General features: G+C 39.2%; 1 protein-coding gene across 7 annotated transcripts in view; it reads right to left on the bottom strand.

Moving 5' to 3' along the window:
- Window positions 1-26,207, bottom strand: part of DDAH1 (dimethylarginine dimethylaminohydrolase 1) — a 275,942-nt gene that overhangs the window by 74,634 nt on the left and 175,101 nt on the right. The window lies entirely within an intron of this gene.

Below are 26,207 nucleotides of genomic sequence, written 5' to 3' on the forward strand. Positions count from 1 at the left end.
CTTCTACCTCTGTGGCCTGAAAACTGCCTCCAGATAATAAGCTGGGAAAATTGTAATCTCACTTCATTTGTTTCCCTTCCCTCAGAGATCAGTCCTACGCTTCCTGTGTGCACTGCCTGAAAACTTGTTTCACATAGTTGGTCCAGTTTTCTAACTATAGCAAAAGGGAAATTCCTATAGTAGTTAATCTTACATGATGGAAGTCAAAGGCTCAAGACTATACACTCGAACACTGTAACTTTTCTTTCCTGACCACCTCTGTAATAACATTATATAATGTCCCATAACTCAAATGACTATGTTTTCTCATTTAAACAATGAAGAACAATATCTCTCCCCTTAACAAACAAACAGAGGGTGGGGGTCTATAAATTGCGTCTCTAAGAAAAAAGTAGTGATTCCTGATGATCTTGGTGATGTTGGCATGAAAGGAAGCAGACAGTGAGTGTGATAAAACTTCTTTAGGATTTACTTACACGTTACTTAAAATGCTAAGCTCTGATACAGCCATAACTCTAATGGACCTCGAAAGCTAATTAGGGAGACCATTTATAACTGTATAGCAGTCTGTCTTTGGAAGATGGATCTGTATCAAAATGGTAAATAAGCAAATTTAACCATTATATTACAATTGACAGAGACCCAGAAGTACAAGTAATAATCACTGCTGATTCTTTTCCTCTTCTCTGCAGTATCTATTTAAGCTTCTGAATAAGATGTCCTTGGTCTGCCAGAGTACCTTTGCTGAGGAACTCAAAGCCACTGGTACAGAGTAAAGCAGTTGGGAACACAGAACCACAGCTATAGCCAGGGAGCTTTTTGAACTTGAATCAAAAACAAATTCAGGATGGCTTGGAGAAAAACAATCCAATTAAGGCTGGTGAAGAAGACCAGGATCATCTTAGAAATAAAGCATTAGTAAAATAGATAATAAATTATAGCTTACTGACTGTACTCTTTAACAGTCTGCTTTTAGCAGAGCAACCTCATTTCACCACATATTTCAAAAGAATATTATGAAGTTGGAAAATGTGTAACCTTTTCCTCAAATAATTTTGCCACTTGGAAACCCATAAGTTTGGACCACGAGGCCTTAACAAAGGCATAACCTCTTATCTGATGCCAGTTTAGTCTGCAGTCAGAGCGGCCTGGCAGGAAGATTGTATAGGAGCTGAGCTCATGGATATTGGAACCAGTGAGGCCTCATTTTGAATATATAATCTACCACTTACGTGCTAATTGTATGACCTTGGGCTATTACTCAATGTCTTAGCGCATTTACCTTGTTATAAAGGATTATTTGAAGCTGGGTAATTTATCAAGAAAAGACGTTTATTTGGCTCAAGGTTGTACAGGCTGTACAAGAAGAATGGTGCCAGGATATGCATCTGGGGAGGGCCTCAGACCACTTCTGCTCATGGTGGAAGCCAATGGGAGCAGGTATGAGCAGAGATCACATAGTGATAGGAAGGAAGGGGAGGGGAAGGAAGATGCCAGGTTCTTTTTAACAAGCAGCTCTTGCAGGAACTAATAAAGTGAGAACTCACTCATTACCAGGAGGATGGCACCAAGCACGAGGGATCCACTGCCATGACCCAAACACTTCCCACTAGGCCCACCTCTAACACTGGGAATAAAATTTCAACATGATATCCAAAGTTATATACTATCACACTTGCCCTGGTTCCCCAAATCTCATGTCCTTCTCATGTTGCAAAATACAATCATTCTAGCCCAACAGTCACCTAAAATTTTAGCTTATTCCAGCATCAACTCAAAAGTCCAAAATCTCATCTGAGACTCAGGGGAAGTGACTCACAGCTGGGAGTCTGTAACACCAAAGACAAATTATTTATTTCCAAGATACAATGTTTCTACAGGCACTGGGTTAACAGTCCAATCCAAAAGGGAGGAACTGAACAAAGGAAAGGAGTAACATGCCCCATGCAAGTCCAAAACCCAGTAGCGCAGATGTTTAACCTTAAAGCTCCAAAACAATCCTTGACTCTATGTCCCACATCCAGAGCACATCCAGGTGCAAGTGGTGGGCTCCCAAGGCCTTAGGCAGCACTGTCCCCACAACTTTGCTGGGCAGCACACAAGGCTGATTTCATGAATTGGAGTTCAATGCCTGCAGCTTTTCAGGCTGAGGGTGCATGCTGCTAATGGCTTTACAATTCTGGGGTCTCAAGGATAGCAGCCTCATTCCCACAGCTTTATTAATGGGGACAGCAATGCCCTAATGGGGACTCTGTGTAGGGGATTTTTATCCCACATTTCCCCTCCATGCTGCCTTAGTAGAGGTTCTCTGTGGAGTCTCAACCCTGTAGGAAGCTACTGTCTGGGCACTTAGGTTTCTGATATATCCTCTGAAATCTAGGTGGAAGCTGCCAAGCCTCAATCACCCTTGCATTCTGCATGCCTGAAGGCTTAAAATCATGTGAAAACTACCAAGGCTTATTAAGGCTTATACCCTCCAGAGAGACAACTGGAGCAATACCTGGCTAGAGTTAAAAGGAACAAGGATTGGGGGGGGGTAGTGTCCTGAGGTGGCATAGGGAAGTGGTGCCCTGCACCATTTCCCTGAAACCACTTTGACCTCCTATGCCTCTGGTCTGTGATGGGAAAGGTGGTCCCGAAGATTCCTGAAACATCTTCAGGATCTTTTTCCCATTGTCTTGACTATTAGCACCTGGCTCCCTTTTATCCATGTTACTCTCACTCTCTCTAGCAAGCAATAGATCATCCACATCCTTGGATTTCACCTAAAAGTATTCTTTTCTTTCTACTACATGGACAGGCTGAGAATTTTCCAAAATTTTATGTTCCGTTTCCCTTTCAAATATAAATTCCAACTTAAGCTCATTCCTTTCCTCCCATATCTGATTATAGGCTGTTGGAACAGCCACACCATTTCTCGAATGCTTTGCTGCATAAAAATTTCTTCCAACAGATATCCTTCATCATCATCACTATTAAAGTCAACCTTCCACAAATCCCTAGGACATGGACACAATGCAGCCAAGATCTTTGTTAAAGCAAAACAAAAGTGACCTTTGTTCCAGTTCCCAGTAAGTTCCTCACTTCCATCTGAGACCTTGATAGGCAGGCCTTCACTATCCATATTTCTGTTAGCAATCTGGTCACAACCAATTAACTGGTCTTTAAGAAGTTCCAAACTTTCCCTTGTCTTTTTGTCTTTTGAGCCCTCCGAACCTTCAACCTCTGTCCATTTTCCAGTTCTAAGGCTGCTTCCACATTTTTAGGTATCTTTATACCAATGCTCCACTCTTCAGTCCCAATTTTCTGTCTGTGGTGCTATAAAAGATACCTGAGGGTGGGTAATTTATAAAGAAAAGAGGTTCATTTGGCTCACAGTTCTGCAGGCTGTAAAAGAAGCATTACACCAGCATCTACTTCTGATGAGGGTGTCTGGCTGCTTCCACTCATGGCAGAAGGGAAAGAGGAGTCATTGTGTGCAGACATCACATGGAGAGAAGGAGCAAGGATGGGGAGGTGCCAGGCTCTTTTTAACAATCAATTCCAGGGGAACTAATAGAGTGAGAACTCATTCATTACTCTGAGGATGGCACCAAGTCTTTCATGAAGGATCTGCCCACATGACCCAAACACCTCCCACGAGGCCTCACTTCCAATATGGGGGAGTCAAACTGCAACATGAGATTTGGAGAGACAAACACCCAAACAATACTTCTCCAACTTTTGGTTCCTTGTCTGTAAAGTGGAGACCACAACAGTGACTATCTCATAGAATTGATGTGATGATTAAATGACATTATACACGTAAAAGCCTTAATGAAAAGCCTGACACAAAGTGATCCCTCAATCTTAGTTAGGTACTATTACTACTATTGTTAAGAAAAGATAAACTCCCCTTTAGGAGCAGCTCAGGATTGCAGCTCCCAGTGAAAGCGCAAAGGATGAGTGGACGCCGCATTTCCAGACAGATCTTTAATGCCCACAGACCAGGAGATTCCCAGGTGGAGGAGCCCCATGGGTCACCAGCACAGCTGTTTTGGCCAGCGTGGCTGTTTCGGCTGGTGTGGCGGTTCTCCGTACAAAATACGCTGGTCTGGTTGCCCTTTTAAGCTGGCAATTGGAGCTCCAAGAAGGCAGATTCGCCCATTCATCTGATTAAATGGGTCTGAAACAGGGAGCCAGGCCAGGAGATTCCTGGGCAGCATCTTTGTTTCAGCTGGCACAGTGGGTTGCCGCATGGGAAATCACATGGATCCCGGCACCCTTTCAGCCGGTGACTGGAACACTTGGGAGAAAGTCAACCGTTCACCTTAAAAAAACAAAAAGGCTCTGAGACAGGAAGCCAGGTGATCAGGCTTGGTGGGTCCCACCCTGACAAAAACAAAAAAACAGCAATTGGAAACGCTCGGGGTTGAGAGTTGCATGCCAAGCACAGCTGAACCTGGGATGGCCCAGCTCTGTGGGAGAGGGGCGTCCGCCATTACTGAGGCAATCCACCCCTACGGTGGTAGTCGGCCATTACTGAGGCAGCCTGCCGTTGCCGAGATAACCCACCATAACAGAGACAGTCTGCCATTACAGAGGTGGGCCACTATTGTTGAGGCAGTTCTAACCACACCCATATAAACAGGACTGCAGGGAAGTTCACACGGCAGCAGGGCAGAGCCCACAGCAGCTCAGCAAAGCCTCTGCAGGCAGACAGTTACTAGGCTGCCTGCCTCCTTGCTGGGCAGGGCAGCCCTGAAAAAAAAAGGCAGCAGCACAATGGATACTCATAAATAAAGTCCTAATGCCCCGGAACAGAGCACCTGGGGGAAAAAAAAGAGGGTTTATAAGTTCTGCTGCAGCAGACCTAAACATACCTACCTAGCAGCTCTGAATGAACAACGGAGCTCACAACTCAGCACTTGAGCTCCTATAAAGTACAGACTGTCTCCTCAAGCAGCTCCCTGACCCCCGTATATCAAAAGAGTCACCTCACAAAGGACTGATCAGACTGACATTTGATGGGCATTATTCTGAGACAAAGATAGCAGAAGAAGAAACTGGTAGCAACCCTTACTGTTCTGCAGCTGCTGCAGGTGATCCCCAGGCAAGCAGGGCCTGGAGTGGACCTCAGCAGTCCTACAGCAGAGGGGCTAGACTGTTAGAAGGAAAACTAAGAAACAGAAATAACTTCATCATCAACAATCTGGACGTCCACTCAGAGACCAAATCTGAAAATCAGCAACTACACAGATAACAGGTGGATAAATCCACAAAGATGGGAAGAGACCAGTGCAGAAAGGAGGAAAACACACGAAACCAGAACACCTCTCCTCCTACAAGGGATCACAATGCCTCACCAGCAAGGGAACAAAGCTGGATGGAGAATGAGTGTGATGAAATGACAGAAGCAGACTTCAGAAGGTGGGTAATGAGAAACTTCCGTGAGCTAAAAGAACACATTCTAACTCAATGCAAAGAAACTAAGAACCTTAAAAAAAGATTTGACAAAATGATAACAAGAATGGACAACATAGAGAGGAATATGAGTGAATTGATGGAGCTGAAAAACACAACACGAGAACTTTGTGAAGCGCCAAATTGACAAAGCAGAAGAAAGGATATCAGAGGTTGAAGATAAACTCAATGAAATAAAACGAGAAGGCAAGATTAGAGAAAAAAGTGCAAAAAGGGATGAACAAAGTCTCCAAGAAATGTGGGACTATGTGAAGAGACCTAATCTATGTTTGATAGGTGTACCTGAATGTGATGAAGAGAATGAATCCAAGCTGGAAAATACTCTTCAGGATATTATCCAGGAAAACATCCCCAACCTAGCAAGGCAGGCCAATATTCAAGTTCAGGAAATACAGAGAACACCACAAACATATTCCTCTAGAAGAGCAATCCCAAGGCACATAATTGTCAGATTCACCAGGGTTGAAATGAAGGAGAAAATGCTAAGGGCAACCAGAGAGAAAGGTCAGGTCACCCACAAAGGGAAGCCCATCAGACTCACAGCAGATCTCTCGGCAGAAACATTACAAGCCAGAAGAGAGTGGGGGCCAATATTCAACATCCTTAAAGAAAAGAACTTTCAACCCAGAATTTCATATCCAGCCAAACTGAGCTTCATAAGTGAAGGAAAAATAAAATCCTTTGAGAACAAGCAAGTACTCAGAGATTTTGTCATCACCAGGCCTGCTTTACAAGAGCTCCTGAAAGAGGCACTACACATAGAAAGGAACAACCAGCACCAGCCACTTCCAAAACATACCAAATGGTAAAGAGCATCAACAAAATGAAGAATCTGCATCAACTAATGGGCAAAACAGCCAGCTAGCATGAGAATGGCAGGATCAAATTTCACACATAACAATATTAACCCTAAATGTAAATGGGCTAAATGCACCAATCAAAAGACACAGACTGGCAAATTGGATAAAAAGCCAAAACCCATTGATGTGCTGTATCCGGGAAACCCATCTCACATGCAAGGATACACAAAGGCTCAAAATAAAGGGATGGAGGAAGATTTACCAAGCAAATGGAGTGCAAAAAAAAGCAGGAATTGCAATTCTCATCTTCGATAAAATGAACTTTAAAGCAACAAAGATCAAAAGAGACAAAGAAGGACATGACATAATGGTCAAAGGATCAATACAACAAGAAGAGCTAATGATCCTAAATGTATACGGACCCAATACAGAAGCATCCAGATACATAAGGCAAGTTCTTAATGACTTACAAAGAGACTTAGACTCCCACACAGCAATAGTGGGAGACTTTAACACTCCACTATCAATATTAGACAGATCAACCAGACAGAAAATTAACAAGGATATCCAGGACTTGAACTCAGACCTGGAACAAGCAAACCTGATAGACATTTACAGAACTCTCCACCCCAAATCCACAGAATATACATTCTTCTCAGCACCACATCACACCTACTCTAAAATTGACCACATAATTGGAAGTAAATGACTCCTCAGCAAATGCAAAACAACTGAAATCATAACAAACAGTCTCTCAGACCATAGTGCAATCAAGTTAGAACTCAGAATTCAGAAACTAACTCAGAACCGCACAGCTTCATGGAAATGGAACAACTGGCTCTTGAATGTTGACGGGATAAACAATGAAATGAAGGCAGAAATAAAGAAGTTCTTCGAAACCAATGAGAACGAAGACACAACATGCCAGAATCTCTGGGACACATTTAAAGCAGTCTCTAGAGGAAAATATACAGCAATAAGTGCCCACATGAGAAGAGTGGAGAGATCCAAAACTGACACCCTATCATCAAAATTGAAAGAGCTAGAGGAGCAAGATCAAAAAAACTCAAAACCTGGCAGAAGACAAGAAATAACTAAGATCAGAGCAGAACTAAAGGAGATAGAGACATGAAAAACCCTTCAAAAAATCAGTAAATCCAAGAGCTGGTTTTTTGAAAAGATCAACAAAATAGACAAACCACTAGCCAGACTGATAAAAAAGAAAAGAGAGAACAACCAAATAGATGCAATAATAAACGATAAAGAAGAAATCACCACAGATTCCACAGAAATTCAAACCATCATCAGAGAATATTACAAACAACTCTATGCACATAAACTAGTAAACCTGGAAGAAATGGATAAATTCCTGGACACTTGTGTCCTCCCAAACCTAAACCAGGAGGAAGCCGAAACTGAATAGACCAATAACAAGGTCTAAGGTTGAGGCAGCAATTAAGAGCCTACCACACAAAAAAAGCCCAGGTCCAGATGGGTTCACAGCCGAATTCTACCAGACACACAAAGAGGAACTGTCATCATTCCTTCTGAAACTATTCCAAATAATCCAAAAAGAGGGAATCCTTCCCAAGTCATTTTATGAGACCAACGTCATCCTGATACCAAAACCCGGCAGAGACTCAACAAGAAAAGAAAACTTCAGGCCAATATCCATGATGAACATAGACGCAAAAATCTTCAATAAAATACTGGCAAACCAATTGCAACAGCACATCAAAAAGCTTATCCACCACGATCAAGTAGGATTCATCCCAGGGATGCAAGGCTGGTTCAATATACGCAAGTCTATAAACGTAATTCACCACATAAACAGAACCAAAAACAAAAACCACATGATTATCTCAATTGATGCAGAGAAGGCCTTTGACAAAATTCAACAGCCCTTTATGCTAAAAACCCTCAATAAACTCAGTATCTCAAAATAATAAAAGCTATTTATGACAAACCAACAGCCAATATCATACTGAATGGGCAAAAACGGGAAGCATTCCTTTGAAATCTGGCACTAGACAAGGAGGCCCTCTCTCAACACTTCTATTCAATATAGTACTGGAAGTGCTAGCCAGAGCAATCAGGCAAGAAAAAGAAATAAAGGTTATTCAAATAGGAAAGGAGGAAGCCAAATTGTCTCTATTTGCAGATGACATGATAGTATACCTAGAAGACCCCATTTTTTCAGCCCAAAAACTCCTGAAACTGATAAGCAACTTCAGCAAAGTCTTAGGATATAAAATCAATGTGCAAAAATCACAAGCATTCCTATACACCAATAACAGACTTAAAGAGAGCCAAATCAAGAACGAACTGACATTCACAATTGCTACAAAGAGAATAAAATACCTAGGAATACAACTAACAAGGAACGTAAGAGACCTCTTCAAGGAGAACTACAAACCACTGCTCAACGAAATAAGAGAGGACACAAACAGATGGAGAAACATTCCATGTTCATTGTTAGGGAGAATCAATATTGTGAAAATGACCATACTGCCCAAAGTAATTTACAGAATCAACACTATCCCCATCAAGCTACCATTGACTTTCTTCACAGAACTGGAAAAAAACCACCTTGAACTTCATATGGAACCAAAAGAGAGTCCGCATAGCCAAGTCAATTCTAAGCAAAAAGAACACAGTGGGAGGCATCACATTACTGGACTTCAAACTATACTACAAGGCTACAGCAATCAAAACAGCATGGTACTGGTACCAAAACAGAGATATAGACCAATAGAACAGAACAGAGGCATCGGATGCAACACAACATATCTACAACCATACAATCTGTGATAAACCTGACAAAAACGAGCAATGGGGAAAGGATTCCCTGTTTAACAAATGGTGTTGGGAAAACTGGCAAGCTATGTGCAGAAAGCAGAAACTGGACCCCTTCCTGACACCCTATACTAAAATTAACTCCAGATGGATTAAAGACTTAAACATAAGACCTGGCACCATAAAAACCCTAGAAGAAAATCTAGGCAAAACCATTCAGGACATAGGAGTAGGCAAGGACTTCATGACCAAAACACCAAAAGCATTGGCAACAAAAGCCAAAATAGACAAATGGGACCTAATCAAACTCCACAGCTTCTGCACGGCAAAAGAAACAGTGATTAGAGTGAATTGGCAACCAATAGAATGGGAAAAAATTTTTGCAATTTACCCATCTGACAAAGGGCTGATATCCGAATTTACAAAGAACACAAACAGATTTACTAGAAAAAAACAAGCCCATTCAAAAGTGAGCAAAGGATATGAACAGACACTTTACAAAAGAAGACATACATGAGGCCAACAAACATATGAAAAAATTCTCATCATCACTGGTCATTAGAGAAATGCAAATCAAAACTACATTGACATACCATCTCATGCCAGTTAGAATGGCGATCATTAAAAAATCTGGAGAGAAATGTTGGAGAGGACGTGGAGAAATAGGAACACTTTTACACTGCTGGTGGGAGTGTAAATTAGTTCAACCATTGTGGAAGACAGTGTGGCGATTCCTCAAGGACCTAGAAATAGAAATTCTATTTGACCCAGCAATCCTATTACTGGGTATATATCCAAAGGACTATAAATTGTTCTACTATAAGGACACATGTACACAAATGTTCATTGCAGCACTGTTTACAATAGCAAAGACCTGGAATCAACCCAAATGCCCATCAATGATAGACTAGACTGGAAAATGTGGCACATATACACCATGGAATATTATGCAGCAATCAAAAACAATGATTTCGTGTCCTTTGTAGGGACATGGATGAACCCGGAAAACATCATTCTCAGCAAACTGACACGAGAACAGAAAATGAAATACCGCATGTTCTCACTCATAGGTGGGTGTTGAACAATGAGAACAGATGGACACAGGGAGGGGAGCACTACACACTGGGGTCTGTTGGGGGGAATAGGGGAGGGACAGTGGGGGTGGTGATTTGGAGAGAGATAGCATGAGGAGAAATGCCAGATATAGTTGAAGGGGAGGAAGGCAGCAAATCACACTGCCATGTGTGTACCTATGCAACTATCTTGCATGTTCTTCACATGTACCCCAAAACCTAAAATGTAATAAAAAAATAAATAAATAAAAAAGAAAAGATAAAGTTTCTCTTGAACACCAGTCTTAAAAATACAAGTCATATAAATAGATTTACAGAAATAATGTGAATGAAAAATCATTATATAAAAGTAATTTTAGGCCTTGTTCATAATGACTCATGAAAAATGTAATTGGAATCATAAAGGGAAACAACATACTAAATTTGCCTCATTGTTCTCTGAGTTCCATTTCTAAATGTGTTGGCCAGAATCATTAGAATCCTTAATAATTGTAAAATGACATATTACATGAAAAAAATCATGAAAATATCATTACAGCAATCCAGAGCCATCTCCTCTTTGGCTTTTCTGGATGTAGCACCCAGTAAATCCTAATAGATAGTATTACTCTAGGATAACCAATGGCTCTCTGACAAAATGGCACAAAGGAGAAAGTGTCACCTTCACTGTGCTCCTGATGAAGCTATTTCTATCTACTTTCAGTGTAGATACTTGGCATCCTAACTGACAGTCTGTTTAAAGTTCCACTGGCCCACCCAGGATTCACTTAAATTCACTTAAAGGAATTCAAATAGATGACCCCTAAGAGGCTATGTAGCAAAATGATTACATTCACAGGTTTTGAAATTAAACAACTTGGTTCAAATCCTTTTTTGTGATAAATTGCTAGTTGATTGGAAGAGTTACTTATACTCTGAGCCTCAGTTTCTACACCCATAAAATGATCATTAACAGTTGCTTTTTGGCCAGGTGTGTTAGCTTCACACCTGTGATCCCAGCACTTTGGGTGGCTGAGGCAGGACGATACCTTGAGCCCAAGAGTTTGAGACCAGCCTGGACAACAGAGTGAGACCTGTCTCTACTAAAAAGGAAAAAAAAAAAATTAGCCAGGCATGTTGATGTGCACCTGTAGTCTCAATTAATTGGGGGGCTAAAGAACTGCTTGAGTCTGGGAGGTCGAGGCTGCAGTGAGCCATGATCATACCAATGCACTCCATCCTGGGCAACAGAGTGAGTAAGACCCTGTCTCTACTAAAAATAAATTTTTTTTAAAAAAGTCAGGCATGTTGATGTGTGCCAGTATTCCCAGTTACTTGGGAGGCTAAGGTGAGAAAATTGCTTGAATCTGGGAGGTTGAGGCAGCAATGAGCCATGACCATACCTGCGTACTCCAGCCTGGGCAACAAAGTAAGACCCTGTTTCAAAACAACAAACAAAAACAACAAACTCAGAAAAAATAAAAAGTTGTTTTTAATCTCACAGTGTTGTTGTAATGAATAAAATGATGTTTATAAAGCATTTAGCATGGTGACCTACTCAGTAAATGTTCAATAAATGTTATTTACTAACTATTAAATTTTAGTCTGGGAGTATAGAAAATCCCGTGCAAAAATTTCGGAGTACCAACTCTGTGCTACTTTCAGAACTGCTGCGTTATCCATTTACTGAACAGATGTGTGTTGAGTGGCTGATGCTGTCTCAGACCCTGTGCTCAATGCTTCACTTACTTAGTTGAAATCCTCTCATCATGATGGGCTTTGTGAGAGATTGTGAGCTCTGTGAGGCTAGAGTCTCTACTTTGATGCTGATGGCTATATAACCATCTAATGTATGGGGACTGGCACAGTTCCCACCAAACAGGAGATGCTAACAAGTTTTATGGAATGAATAAATGAGCAAGGGATGAATGAATATGACACAAGCAAGATTAACTGCTTGACCTCAGAGAACTCATGTTCTAGCTGGAGTTGGAATTAGCCCTCCAAAAGACAATGGAAGCAAAAAGTGTCAGGTAATTTCAGACAGTGGGGTCACCATCAGTAAAATGTCAACAATTTATTTTACAGTTATGCTAAAATAATTCAGTAATAGCAAAACAACGTGTAATCAAGTTTGACTATTCTGGAAGGTCTCGTCTAACAAAAAACAGAGCATCTTTTTTTTACTACTTATCATAGGCAAAGAAACTCTAGTCGATTTTATATCTGACATCAAAAGATAGAAAGGAATATGTGGTCACATATCCTTCTGTGTTAAGCCAAGCCTAATCTCACCTCAGTGTCCTCACCTTATTTGCTGGTGGTTAGGGATGTCAATCACCACCCCCCACCTCTCCTCTACCATATGGCTAATTAGGAAGAGACACATGACAAATAGGGGACATATATGACCTTTATCCAGGGTCCCTTGAAAATGGCCAAATTGGAGAACTTGCAAGGTCTCCTACTTTCTAGTTAGAACTCAACACAGCCTGATCTGTAAGTAAAGTGAATCTGATTTAAAACCCAACTGCACCATCCTTTGTTCCTGTCCCAAGACATTCCACAGGGTATGTGGGGATTATGGGAACTATAAGATGAGATCTGGATAAGGACACAGCCAAACCATATCAACTACTGACCTCCAGGAAAAGGGAGTGGGGAAGGGCTGGAGATTAAACTCCATAAAAACTTCTGAGCAACAAGATCTGGTAAGCTTTGGGATTGGTGAACACACGGATGTGCTGGGATGGTAGTGGGCCCAGAGAGGGCCTGGAGGTGCCACACCTACCCCCATACCACAGTGCTAACTTTTAAGATAACTGACGGTAGTCACAGTAAGTGATTATTGCTGCAGGGGCCTCTTTATTTGTTCTCTTCTTGAGCACAGAGATCTTAGAGCCAAGCCATCCTAGCTCTGAGAGACCCAAAATCCAACATAAAAATAGGATCCCGAATTTCTAAACATCTGACAACTCTGCCTTCCAGTATGCCTGCCTTTTCACATACAGAATTATGGCCTCAGGAAGCTGCAAATATCAAATCTTACTACAGATTATAGAACTACAATGGCTATTACATAGAATGTTCCAGATGAACTTGGGATTCAAGTACACTTCTTATATGAATGGTCTTGTTCACTCATCTAAGAAATGTACTTGAATCCCAAGTTTCTAGAATTAGGCAGAGAGAATGGGATTGTTATTCTAATTGGCATTCAGAAGCCTCAAGGAGGCAACAGGATTCTAAAATTGCTTTTTAAAAAAATTCACTGCAAAGAGCTAATATAGTTAAAAATTGAGATATCATCCATACCAAGGACAGTAATACTGACATGACTCCTTCTGCTCCCATCTGTCTTACTTTGCTTGAATAGTCAGTCTACTAACTCCTTCTTAAATACCTTCCTTTTCTGAAAACACAGTTAAATGGCTTCCTTATAAGAAAAAACCACCCCCAAATTCAGGAAAGAATCCCTGAGTGACTTACACTCTAGACAAAAACAGAGTTAAGGGCCATAGTTTAAAAATTTCCTAAACCTACAGAAGACCTCCAAATATTTTCTGAAGAGAAGCCACATGTAGTGGCACATGCCTATAGTCCCAGCTACTTGGGAAGCTGAGGTGGGAGGATCACTTCAGTCCAGGAGTTTGAGGCAGTAGTGATGTGTCATTGTACTCCAGCCTGGGTAACAGAGTGAGACCCCATCTCTCAATAAATAAATAAATAAAAACAGAAAACGTTTGGAAAAATTAGGGGGTCTTCATTGAAACTTGTAACCCCAGGATATCTGAACTCAATCAATTAATACACATATTGGTGAGAGAAGCCCAGAATGAGTGAAAGACACAGAATGGTAGTACCTGACAAGCCTCACCTGGTCCATTACGGAAAGCAGGGAAAAAAATGCAAATAACTTTTTGAAAGCCATTACCCAAGTGTTTCATCTGCATGGCAACCAACAACATAGGCTGGCCTTTGGGCCTGCTCTGGGACACCTCTTTAATAAACGACTGAAAAAATAGTTTCCAAAAAACTACTGGTATTGCTGGCAAACAACTAGGACACTGGAAAAGGGACTGCACCAAATGTTTCCAGGGAAAACATTATAAACAGGCTGTCTGCCCTCTGATAATCTCCATGTTGACTGCCAGGCCTTTGTGGGGGAAGCTCCAGTTGTTATCCTCTAGGGAAACACCAGAACTGTGATTTCTACTTTATTTATTTTTTTAATTTTATTTCAATAGGTTTTGGGGAACAGGTGGTATTTGGTTACATGAATAAGTTTTTTAGTGTTGATTTCTGGGATTCTACGTTAAACTCCATTTTTTTGTTTGTTTGTTTGTTTAAGTAACAAAAATGTATTGTCTCAGTTCTGGAGGCTAGCAACTTGAAATCAAGTTATCTGCAGGGTTGGTTCCTTGCTAAGGCTATGAGGAAAGCATCTGTTGTAGGCCTTGATCCTTGGCTTATAGACAGCTGTCTTCATATGCACATTGTATTATCTTGGTATGCATGTCGCTATGTCCAAATTTCCTCTTCCTGTAAAGCCAGAGTCCTAGTGAATTAGGGCCCACTCTAATGACCTCATTTTAATTTGATTACCACTGTGAAGACCCTATCTCCAGATAAGATCACATTCTGAGTACTAGTGGTTAGGACTTCAACATATGAATTCTGAGAGGGCATCAATTCAACCCATAACATGCTGACCTCTTGTTAGAAATTGAACCCCTGACCCATGGAGGTCTTGTGACTCTCAGGCCCAACGTTCCCATTTTGAGGTGGGTCGACACACAACTACAAGGAAAGGGTCAATTTGCTGGCCAAATGAAAATAATGTGTTGAGGGTATGGCTGGCCTGGCCCTAGTGATATCTCAGCTTTGCAAAAAGTAGTAGCTATCCCTTTGGGAGAAACTTCATCTTTCACTCTGCCACTTAAAACAAATCCACAGGCTCAACAAGGTCCTCGATTCACAGAGATTCCCTTCAATGCTTGGACCTGGTTTACCTCCAGTTCAGCTAAGCTGAAAACTGATGGTGCTAATAGTACTACTGCTGCTGTTTGACCTCAGCACCAGCTATATAAAGCCTAGTTGCTGGTATCAGTGGGCAGAACCCAAAGCTGTTCTCAGATATGGTCAAGCAGGCTAAAGGGCAGGGTTCCCGGGATGGACAATCCACAATGAACCCTGAATGTCTTTACCTTCTTGTGGGGTCAAGAATGCAAGGCCTTGATTGCTGTTTACTCAGGTCATTTCTCTGGGTTGTGTTTCAGTGACCATCTTGAGAAATGAAGTAAGGTAGCTCCCATCTCCTCCTGCATCCCTTGCTTAAGGCTCACTATAAAAGCAGTAAGTTCCCTAAACTCAATGTTCCTCAAATGTGACACAAATCCACTCAGTATACAGAACCTATTTAAGTCCATGCCTGTCTTCGTCACCTCCATGTGTTTTGGGAGGAACTGGGGAACTGACACCAACAGGACACTCATGCTGCTTGCTGTGCTGTGAGTAATAAAGTCCTCTGTCTCTGATGTCGGTATTACCAGTCTTCTGTAACAAGCTAAATTGTTAGCTTGCCAGTAGGGTAAAATCTCAGACCCTTCAGAGATCCTGACTTCATGGGGACTGAAGTTAGAATAAAAGCGCTGTAGTTTCCAAAGGCCTTTGACAAGGACACTCTAAGCATCTGACATACTTGGCTGATTCCTAATATTTGGTCTCTCCTAGGTCATTTTGTTCCATAACAATAATTCAGTTGCCCACTCTTTTAACTGTTTTATTCCCTCAAAAGAAATATTGTGGACAAGACACTCTAATAGCAATAACAACAACATCAACAACTAATACTTACATCATTGTTCTATATACTATATATTATCTTTACTTCTCAAAATATCCCTCTGAAGGAGACATTAATATTATTACCTCTAGTGTATAGATCAGGAGACTGAGGCATAAGTCATACAGTTTAAACCCCACTTTTATAAAAGCGGGGACAACTCTCTCTCAAAATAAAAAAGAAAATTTCAGTTTTGAGGAATATCAAATCCAGTTCTATCCATGAGTCCAGACAAAGAAAATGCCTTCTTTGTCCTATTCATTAGAGAGCTCTACCCTGAAGTCAGTGATTCAGTTAAGAAACAATCTAAAATGACTACCTATTGTACTAAATTGAACTTCAAAATACAACTTTCTAACATTTAGCTGGCTATTTAAAAACTTTGTAAAAGAAATTTACATCTATAAAGAAAATTTCTATTTCTAAGGGCATCTCTTTCTCTGCACCTAAAACCACTAGAAATTTTTTACAGTGAGAAAGACATTGGTTTAAAGTTTACACAACAAACCTTAAAGTTTTGTGTAAACAGAGGAAAAGTACTGTGTTTAGAGTACTTTTCCTGCCCATCTTGTCTTACAGGGTCTTAATCTTTGCCCTTGTCTCAGCAAATAATGGTGTTTAGATCTAAGTTCTGTGCTTTGAGATGTACATTTTCTACACTGTTTCACCTAAGAGTCATGCCTTTGGAATTGCAAATTTAGGGTTGCCTAGCTAACAATAAATTAAAACAACAGAAAAGGTAATCAGGAGATTGATAGTCTAAAGAAGAAAGAGAAACTACTGAAAAACTGGCAAATAGAGAATCTTATAAAAGCTCTAAGATCTGCTTCTTTCTGTGTGTCTGTATATCTACATGTTATATGTAAGTGATATTTTGCTACCAAAATACATAAAAAAGCTTTAATTGGCTTAAAGAAAAAGTAAGCAATGAATTATAATATTTTATCAGAAAAACTGCACTAACTATTATTGTTTGCTATGATTGTTCACACCAAAATTCATATTGAAATTTAATTGCCAATATAACAGTGTTGGGAGGTAAAGCCTTTAAGAGATTAGGTCAGTCACATGAGATCAGTCTTTCTCATGAGACTAGGTTAATTCTCACAAGACTGGATTAGCTCTCAAGGGAGAACAGATTGTTAAAAGGTGAGGTCACATCTGTGTTTTGTCCCCTTTCCATGCCTGCTTTCCCTTCTGTTTCTCCACCATGTTATGATGCAACATGAGACATTCATCAGAAGCTGACCAAATGGGCTATCCAATCTTGAACTTTCCAGATCCTTTTCCAGAATCATGAGCTAAATAAACCTCTTTTCTTTATAAATTACTATGTCTTTGGTATTCTGTTACAGCAAAATAAAACAGGCTAAGAAACTAACTCAAATACCTTTTAGTTCACGTGACAGTAAATCTTTAGTAAATAAGACTAGTTTAATTTACTAGTTTACTAATTTACCCTCACATGTACTTTCTAAAACTGTAAACCCAAGACCCTTTCACACATAACATCTAGAGTTGTAAGCCTATATGAAGGCAGAGGTTTCCTTTGTTAGATGAGCTTGGCTGTTAGGCAACTATGCCACCTTTCTTCCAGCTGAATAAATCACCCCTTCCTTCCCATTTCTGTGTTCAAGAGGTCTGCTTCTTGCCGCCGCCCCTGCTTCAATACTGTAAAAATGGTTAACAAAGAAATAACTTGAGATAATGGCTAGTTTTGTTTAATGACCAATTCAAGCATAACTGTTAAGAACAAGTAAATTAGGTGAAAGTAAATAAGTTAAAGGTTTTAAATAAACTCTTCATAGTTTCAAAAATCTTAAGGTAACAGAATCTTAAAGGCATATGATTAAGTAATAAATATTCATGAAATGTCAGTCATTTCCAAGTAAGTTAGAATACTGACATATTAATTGCTAAACATGACTGAAGTATACTTTGTCATCTTGTGTTGTTATAAAATGTTGGTATATGATAGTTCATACATGCTTACTTCTTCGTTTCACTAGAAATTAAGCTTACTAAGAGTTAAAAATTCTAATTAATACATGTAATTCTGTATGCAAAGTATACCAAGAGAAACTAAAATGTGTTTTGGGTGAAAAAAATTATAAAAAGTCATAAGAATATATTTATTGTAGAAAAAAGTAATATCAGGTTATTCAAAGGTTAAAGACTTTTCACAATATAGATTTATGAAGAAAACGGAAACAAGGCAGGAAGGAAATAGTAGGTAGAAAAATGAGTACAAAAAGTTATTAGTCTGAGAATATATTTTTGGTAAAGAAAGTTGAAAAGAGACATTTTTTGGAATGAGAATTCTGTGTGGTCAAAAAGAAAAGGGAAAAAGAAAAGTAAATTTTTGTCCTAAGGTAGAATGAGTGGTTGTTCCAATATGAAAAAGAAGAATGCATGGGACAAAACTGAAGGTTTGAGCAAGCTGCAGGACGTCTGCAAGTTTTAGATTTGTGGAAGATGAATCTTATAAAAGGAATTTTGGGTGTGATCAAGTTGGCTAAAATTAAAAGAGAGTTGTTTTTAGGTTTTTCTAAAAATTAATCTTTATTTTTAAAATAAGTTTTTCTTGAAGGACTGATCTTCTCTCATTAAAAAATTGTGAGAGCTGGGCACGGTGGCTCATGCCTGTAATCCCAGCACTTTGGGAGGCCAAGGTGGGTGGATTACCTGAGGTCAGGAGCTCGAGACCAATCTGACCAACATGGTGAAACCCCGTCTCAATTTTAAGAATATTAAAAAAAAAAAAAAAAGAAAAAGAAAAGAAAAATTGTGATACTTTTTAGGTATCTGGCCTAGAAAAGAAAGATTCTGTATTTTGTCAAATAATTTCTGTGCTTCATGTTTTCTTTCTTAGGTCATTAATTACTTAGGAAAACTGAGTCTCCTCTCTATTAAAAGAGTTAAGATTTTGTATAGGTATGTAACTTCTTTTTAAGTATTTTAATTATCACTCTGGTTAAATGAGTATTATTTTCACAGGGACCTGTGATTCTATGTTTGATCAAGTGTTTGAATCTTTTTGACAAACTTCCCAAAATGAAATTCTAAGTCCCCCTGTTTTAGTCCCTTTAGTGTTGCTAAAAAGGAATACCGAAGGCTAGATAATTTATGAAGAAAAGTGGGTTATGTGACTCACAATTTTGCTGGCTGGAAGCCTAGGCATCTGGCAAAAGCCTTAGGAAGCTTCCACTCATGGCAGAAAGCAAAAGGGAGCTGTAGTACAGAGATCACACGGCCACAGAGGGAGCAAGAGAGGAGTAGGGAGGGGTCAGGCTCTTTTAAACAACCAGTTCTCATAGGAACTAACAGAATGGAAACTCGCTAATTCTCGCAAAGACACAAACTATTTATGAGGGATCTACCCCATGACCCAAACACCTCCCATTGAGCCCCATCTCTAACACTGGAGTTCAAATTTCAACATGGGATTTGGGGGACAAACATCCAAACCACAACCCACCTGGAAGTCCAAAAGAGAGATATTAAGCCAATTAGGTTTATTTGATATGCTAAATTATACAGGAAATATTGTCAATAAGAAATAACGTTTAACCTTCTTTTCCTTACATCTGTATATACAGATTATTAAAATACTCAGGCCAGGCATGGTGGCTCACACCTGCAATTCCTGCACTTTGGGAGTTTGAAGTGGGCAGACTGCTTGAGTCCAAGAGTTCAAGACCACTCTGGGCAACATGGTAAAACCCTGTTGCTACAAAAATACAAAGAGTAGCCAGGCATGGTGGCACACACCTGTAGTCCTAGCTATTCGGGAGGCTGAGGGATGGGAGGATCGCCTGAGCCCAGCGGGCAGAGGCTACAATGAGCCATGATCACATCACTGCACTCCATGCTGGGTGACAGTGTGAAACCCTGTTTAAAAAAAAAAAATGCTTCAAAATTGCATTAACTTTCTAGAAATCAATCATAATTTTGGTTATTACGTTAAAATGTTGTATGCCACAGAAATAACCCAATGTCTTTGTCGGATGCATCATTATGGACTCTTATCAGGTTTTTAATGATGGCTGTTTTAAATCTTATTGTCCTCAGTTAACTGCTTTATTCTGATGCTGTTCTGAAAGCTTTTTGCAACAACCATAATCTTCAAAGAGGTTCATGGAAAAAATGGAAAAAATTCTGACAAGTACAGGTTTGTGGTAACTTTGAGATAGCACTGGATTGGGTAAGAATTTGTAGAATTCTAAGGAAGAAACTGATGGGTTAGTGAAACTGCTAACCAATATCAAACAGAGCAATAATTAATTACATTAGACTAAAAAACTGATAAAGATAATTATGAGTTTTTTATAGCTTAAACATTGCTGGTTCCCTTAATGTTTTATTTTTCAGATTTAAGAAAATGATTTATTAAGCTATCTCTAGCTCACAACAATTTGGTATAGTTTTATAAACAAAAATTGAAACATTTCATCTTTCTCCTTAATATGATAATTTTCATAAGCTCAATAAGAATTTGCTCTCTGTGTTACATGATACAATTGAAAATACTGGTTTAATTACCAAGACTTTGACTGAAATGTAATATTTAAGAATGAATAGAATGCCTGGCTTCAAAGGTTCCCACTGTGATATAGTTTGGATGTTTATCCCCTCCAAATCTCATGCTGAAATCCAATCCCCAGTGTTGAAGGTGGGGGCTGGTGGGAGGCCTCTCTCTATGTGACTCCACTGACTCCTCTAGCCTTCCACCATAAGTAAAAGCTTCCTGAGGCCCTTGCCGTAAGTTGAGGAGATGCTGATATCATGCTTCTTGTACAGCTTGCAGAGCTGTAAGCCAAATCTTTTTTAAATAAATTACCCAGTCTCACATATTCCTTTACAGCAACACAAAATGGACTAACACACAGCATTACAGTGAGTAAGTAAAAAGTTGTCACTTCCTGGTAGGCCTAGGAACCTCAAGATACTAGATCTCCATAGACAAAGTCTGATGTCGGCCTTGGTTTGGCTTCCTAGTGATGAGAGGTTTTAAAAACTCTAATCTGAAATTCCTTGTCAAAATTTCCAGCAAAGCAAATTTAAAAAGAACTGTGTGGTTATTCTTGCTGTATTTATATAAAATAATCAGGTGAGGTTTAATGAGACAAAACTTATTTTGCAAACAAATTAGTCTTACTCTGATTATCTTTGGTAGAAATAGGGGTGACTATACAGAGAAAAGTTATGTTGCAGAAGAAAAACTATAGTATATCTTTTAGTAGATTGTAGCCTTGTTCATTTTTTTCCCTAGACTGGACTGGATCCTGAATTCTTTCAGTGCCCTTCAATATCTAGCTTCAACTCTTCAACTAGGAGCAAAAGTGCTAAGCCAGATAAAAATCTCAAGGGACAAGTCTCATGTGTGATGTGTGTGCCATACAGAGAGTTTGCTAGAATATCCAACGTCACAATCAGAGACATTCAAACTGCAAACCAGGATGCGAATTTGCTAATTGCATGCCATGGACAGCGTTTTCCAAGACCATCAGACACAGACTGCTTATAATATTGTTAGCCCTCTTAATTTTTCCTTGCTTATGCCTACCTCTTTCATTTAGCAGAATAAGGCTATAAAGCTTCATAATCCTTGTTTTTTGTGGGTAATCTGACAGCATGTGGAATCTGTCATGTCAAATCTGAATCTTTAAAGAACCTGAGAGATCCTTTAGTCCACCTAGTGGGTAACTTCACCAACATCCCTAAAGCAACTGTTTGTTCAAATTGTACTAGTGATCTCTTTTAGAGTTAGCACTCCCTGCTTTAATTTAACCCATTCCTGCAATACTAGATGATAGAATTGCTACCGACTAACTGAACAGGAAGATACCCGTGCAGTTGCTAATACTTCTTGTTACCTATAGATATAATTAATATCCAGCCTGACTCATTATTTGATCTATTTAATTTTAGTTGGTTTAGTGTACAGGGATCCTAGATAAAGAAGCATACTACAAACTCCTGGCATTATCCTTCTGATAGTCATAATAGTAGTTACTCTGGTACTCTATATCCTCTCGAAATGTTTTAAAGGTTTGCACACAGCCATTGGTCAAACACTGAAGTCTCTTTTCTGCTGGAATGACAAAAACTCAAAGAAATGCATGATGATAAGTACACCATAACCTATGAATGATTTGCAGAGACCAGAACCCCAACATGATGATAAGAGTAGCACTAATGCCCTTAGTTTTGGTCACACACTCACCTAGGTGAAAGTGTGACTGAAAGGGGAAAATTGTTAAATAAAAAATATAGAAGGCCATTGTTTTGGACTAAGCTCCTGCATTAGGCCCCAACAGACTTGACTAAAAATCTAAATGGAGTCATCCATGCATGCTGAAGTTCCACATCACCAAACTGAAACTAAGTTGTGACATGAACTTCCAAGAAAGCAGGAGAAAGATAGCAGCTAATTTCCCAGATAGGTCAATTTCAATCTTCAATCAGTAGGATAATAATTTCCTCTGTTTTAATCCATTAAGTAATCTGATGCTAACCAATCTTTCTATTTTTCTGCTTCCCTGTTCCTGCCTTTCAAGGAAAGTAATTTTGAAATAATCAATCTGTTTTTTTTATTTGTTCCTCATTTTTGTTTTCCTTAGCCCTTTGTGTATAAAACAAATCCCTTCTGTTCAACTCACTGGCAAATTTATTCTATTTTATGGAATAAAATGTTACCCAATTATAGAATTGCAACAAAACCAAGTGTGATCTTTAAAACTAAATCTATTGTAATTTTGTTCTTGAAATGCCCAAGTGGACTTGATATTTTTTCTTTGGAGAATCTTGGTCTCTTTTTTTTTTTTTTTGCTATATCCCAGCTAATTGTTTAGCAATAAAACCTTGAGCTCACTGGCATTATTTATCAAAAACAATCAGGGATGACTGCCTGAAGAACACATGGTCTACTCTTGCAGAAATTCTTTTCTTTCTTTCTTTTTTTTTTTTTTTTTTGAGACAGGGTCTCACTCTGTTGCCCAGGCTGGAGTACAGTCATGCACTCTTGACTCAATACAACCTCCACCTCCTAGGTTCAAGCAATTCTCCTGCCTCAATCTCCCGAGTAGCTGGGATTACAGGTGTGTGCCACCATGATCGGCTTTTTGTTGTTGTTCATATTTTTAGTAGAGATGTGGTTTTGCCATGTTGGCCAAGCTGGTCTCGACCTCTTGACTTCAGGTGATCTGCCCACCTGGACCTCCCAAAGTGCTGGAATTATGATGTGAGCCACCATGCCTGGCCTACTCTTACAGAAATTCTAAAATGTACATTTGAATTAGAGAGTTCACTTTCTATAATACTGAATTAACTGAACTGCATCTACTGCTAAAAGTGTGGTAGATGATGCTACTTATCTCATTACACACTGTCCACATGGGGTCCCCAGGAAGAAATTCTTCTCTAAGCTTAGCAGTAATCACATTATCACTTCTCAGAAACCGACTTGCCTGTATCTTTAGGCCCTCATAGACTAACATACCTACCAGTTTCACTTCTTTATGCTGATGGTTAGAAAGCTTTCAGTGGAATTTGTGACCCCTGTATAACAGTATGTAGATCATACATTGTGTTCCTGGCTCCACCTAATGGTAATCATTTTATCTTATTCCTGTACCCATCTTTTGATTGATTCTACCTTGTGTTGCATATATCCTTCCAAGCTCCCTTCTATTCCTTCTGCAGTACAATGGTACATAAATGAAAACCATAAAAATGTAAGCAGAGAGACATCATCCATGCCCACATGTGAATACCTTCTTCAAAGACATGGTAGGCAAATGTCTAGGGGTTCTAAAGCTTTATATAATACCAGAACATTGGGCTAGAGAGTGAACACTTTTGAGTAGAGCAGACTAACACTATCTCTCATCACTAAAAGACGATCTTGGTGCTGCTCAAATGTAGCTTTCATAATACACTGTGTTGACACAGTCTAGCAATACAATTACAGAAATCAATCCTTTTCTCTAAGGGGTTACAGCTCTAAAATGAAGAGGGTCTACTATGAAAACTAGACATTTATGAAAAGTGAATCTTTCATTATTGGTATCTTCTGTTTACTTGGATTTATTCACTTCCTGGGAGCAGTAGAGAATGACTAAATACATCAGATAAAGAAAGTGTAAACAGCACATACAGAACAGTATGGCTTATATTTACTTTAATGAAAAAGAGTCGTAATGAGGATGAAATATAATTTTACCTTGAATTTTAAGAGAAGCAGCTTTTTTTTTTTTGAGACAGGCTTTTGCTCTATTGCCTGTGCTGGAACACAGAGGCATGATCATGGCTCACTGTCATCTTGATCTCTTGGGTCCAAGGAATCCTTCCATCTCAGCCTCCCAAATAGCTGGGACTACAGGTGCAGCCCACCATGCCCAGCTAATTTTTTACAATTTTTTTCCTAAAGATGGTGTTTCACCATGTTGCCCAGGCTGGTCTCAAACTCCTTGGCTCAAGTGATCCACCCACCTCAGCCTCCCAAAGTGCTGGGATATAGGCATGAGCCACTGTGCCTGGCCAAGAAGCAGCTTTCAGCTATTTTAAAATTACTATTATTGAACTGTAGAATCAGATTTTCATTTATATGTAATTTTGTTTTAAAAAGAAGCACAATTACTATCTTACTTGAAAGAAAACATTTTCAAAACTATTTTGCATCTAGTTCCTTTTTAATGTGTCCTGAAGGCAATGTATTTTATTTTTATTTGAATTAATTTTAGAGACAGGGTCTCTATGTCACCCACGCTGAAGTGCAGTGCTGCAATCACAGCTCACTATAGCCTCAAACTCCTGGGCTCAAGCGATCCTCCTACCTCAGCTCCTCAAATGGCTAAGACTACAGGTACGAAACCACCACTCTCAGCTAATATTTTTAACTTCTTTTTTGGTAGAGACAGGGTCTCACTATGTTGCCCAAACTTATCTTAAACTCTTAGCCTCAGGTGATCTCCTGCTTTGGCCTCTCCAGTTGCTGGGATTACACCTGTAAGCCACTGTGCCCAGCCCTGAAAGTACAGTCTTTAAAAAATCTGCCTCCGATTTCTTTCTTCTAGCAGGGTCTAAGTGTGAATGTTTTTCTTCAAGCAGAGTCAACTATAGCAAATAAGACTACTTGTCAAATTATTTTTATAGACAAAATATTTTCAAAAGCAGTACAAATTAATTTACCACACTGTTTTCACCTCAGATTAATTTGATATTTTCTTTAGAAATCTATAATTTCAGTTACAAATACTAAGATATAAACATGCTTTGTAGATTTTCTGATAAATACAGCTGAACTAAGATTACATTTCTAGAAAACACAACTAATAAAAATCTTCTGACGGTTCTCATTTTTTGCTCCAAAAATATTAGTTTAACCTCAACAGATACTTGTTCTCTTAAGAATGCTGGATATGTACCTGTGGAGGAATGTCTGTTCCAAGTGATAAGAAGGGATCTGTGTGTGTTGGCTGTGGACTGGGACTGTCCCTTAGGACCTGCTAGTGTTTGATCTGGTGAGTAACAATCACAAGTTTGAGGGAAATTTTCCCATGGATATGTAAACTTCTAGATTTACCAAACACACACACACAGACACACACAGACACACACACACACACACACACGTGTATGCATATATATGTCAAGTAAAACAGAATAGTTACATCGAAAAAAATCTGAAAAGAATCATTCAAAATGTGCGAGACACATTGTACTTAAAATGTACTTGAAGACTTATTTCTGTAAGGGTGGCCTAAACATCCCTAGGCTCTACTCTTCAGGAATCTTATTTCCAGGCACAGTGTCCTGGAGCCTTTGTTGCAATTTTTCAACTGGAACTCTTGGCATTTTAAAAATAGTCTAAAGTCAGAAACTGAAATACTGATCTATTTTTCAACCCCCAAGTTGCTCCTTAGTCAATATAACGCTGAACATTTCTGAACAAAGGATTCTTAAGGCTGGCTGTGGTTCAGACAATTCCTAAACTTATTACGGGGAAAATAAGTTATTCACAAAAGAAAAAAAAATCTCTCCTCAGTTGGAGAAAGATCTATTTTCCCCCAAAACTGAATTATGTATTAAATCAGTTCAAATTTTATTTTGGACCATTAATCTGTAATTTAAAATAGTTGTTAAAATAAATGGATGTTTCAGTCTATTTTATGCCAAGTTGTTTACCAGAAAAATAATTCAATGGTTAGAACATTTAAAATATTGTTTTCCCTGTGTGCTTACTTACAA

This window comes from Callithrix jacchus, chromosome 7, assembly GCF_049354715.1.
Source record: "Callithrix jacchus isolate 240 chromosome 7, calJac240_pri, whole genome shotgun sequence".
NCBI lineage: Eukaryota > Metazoa > Chordata > Mammalia > Primates > Cebidae > Callithrix > Callithrix jacchus.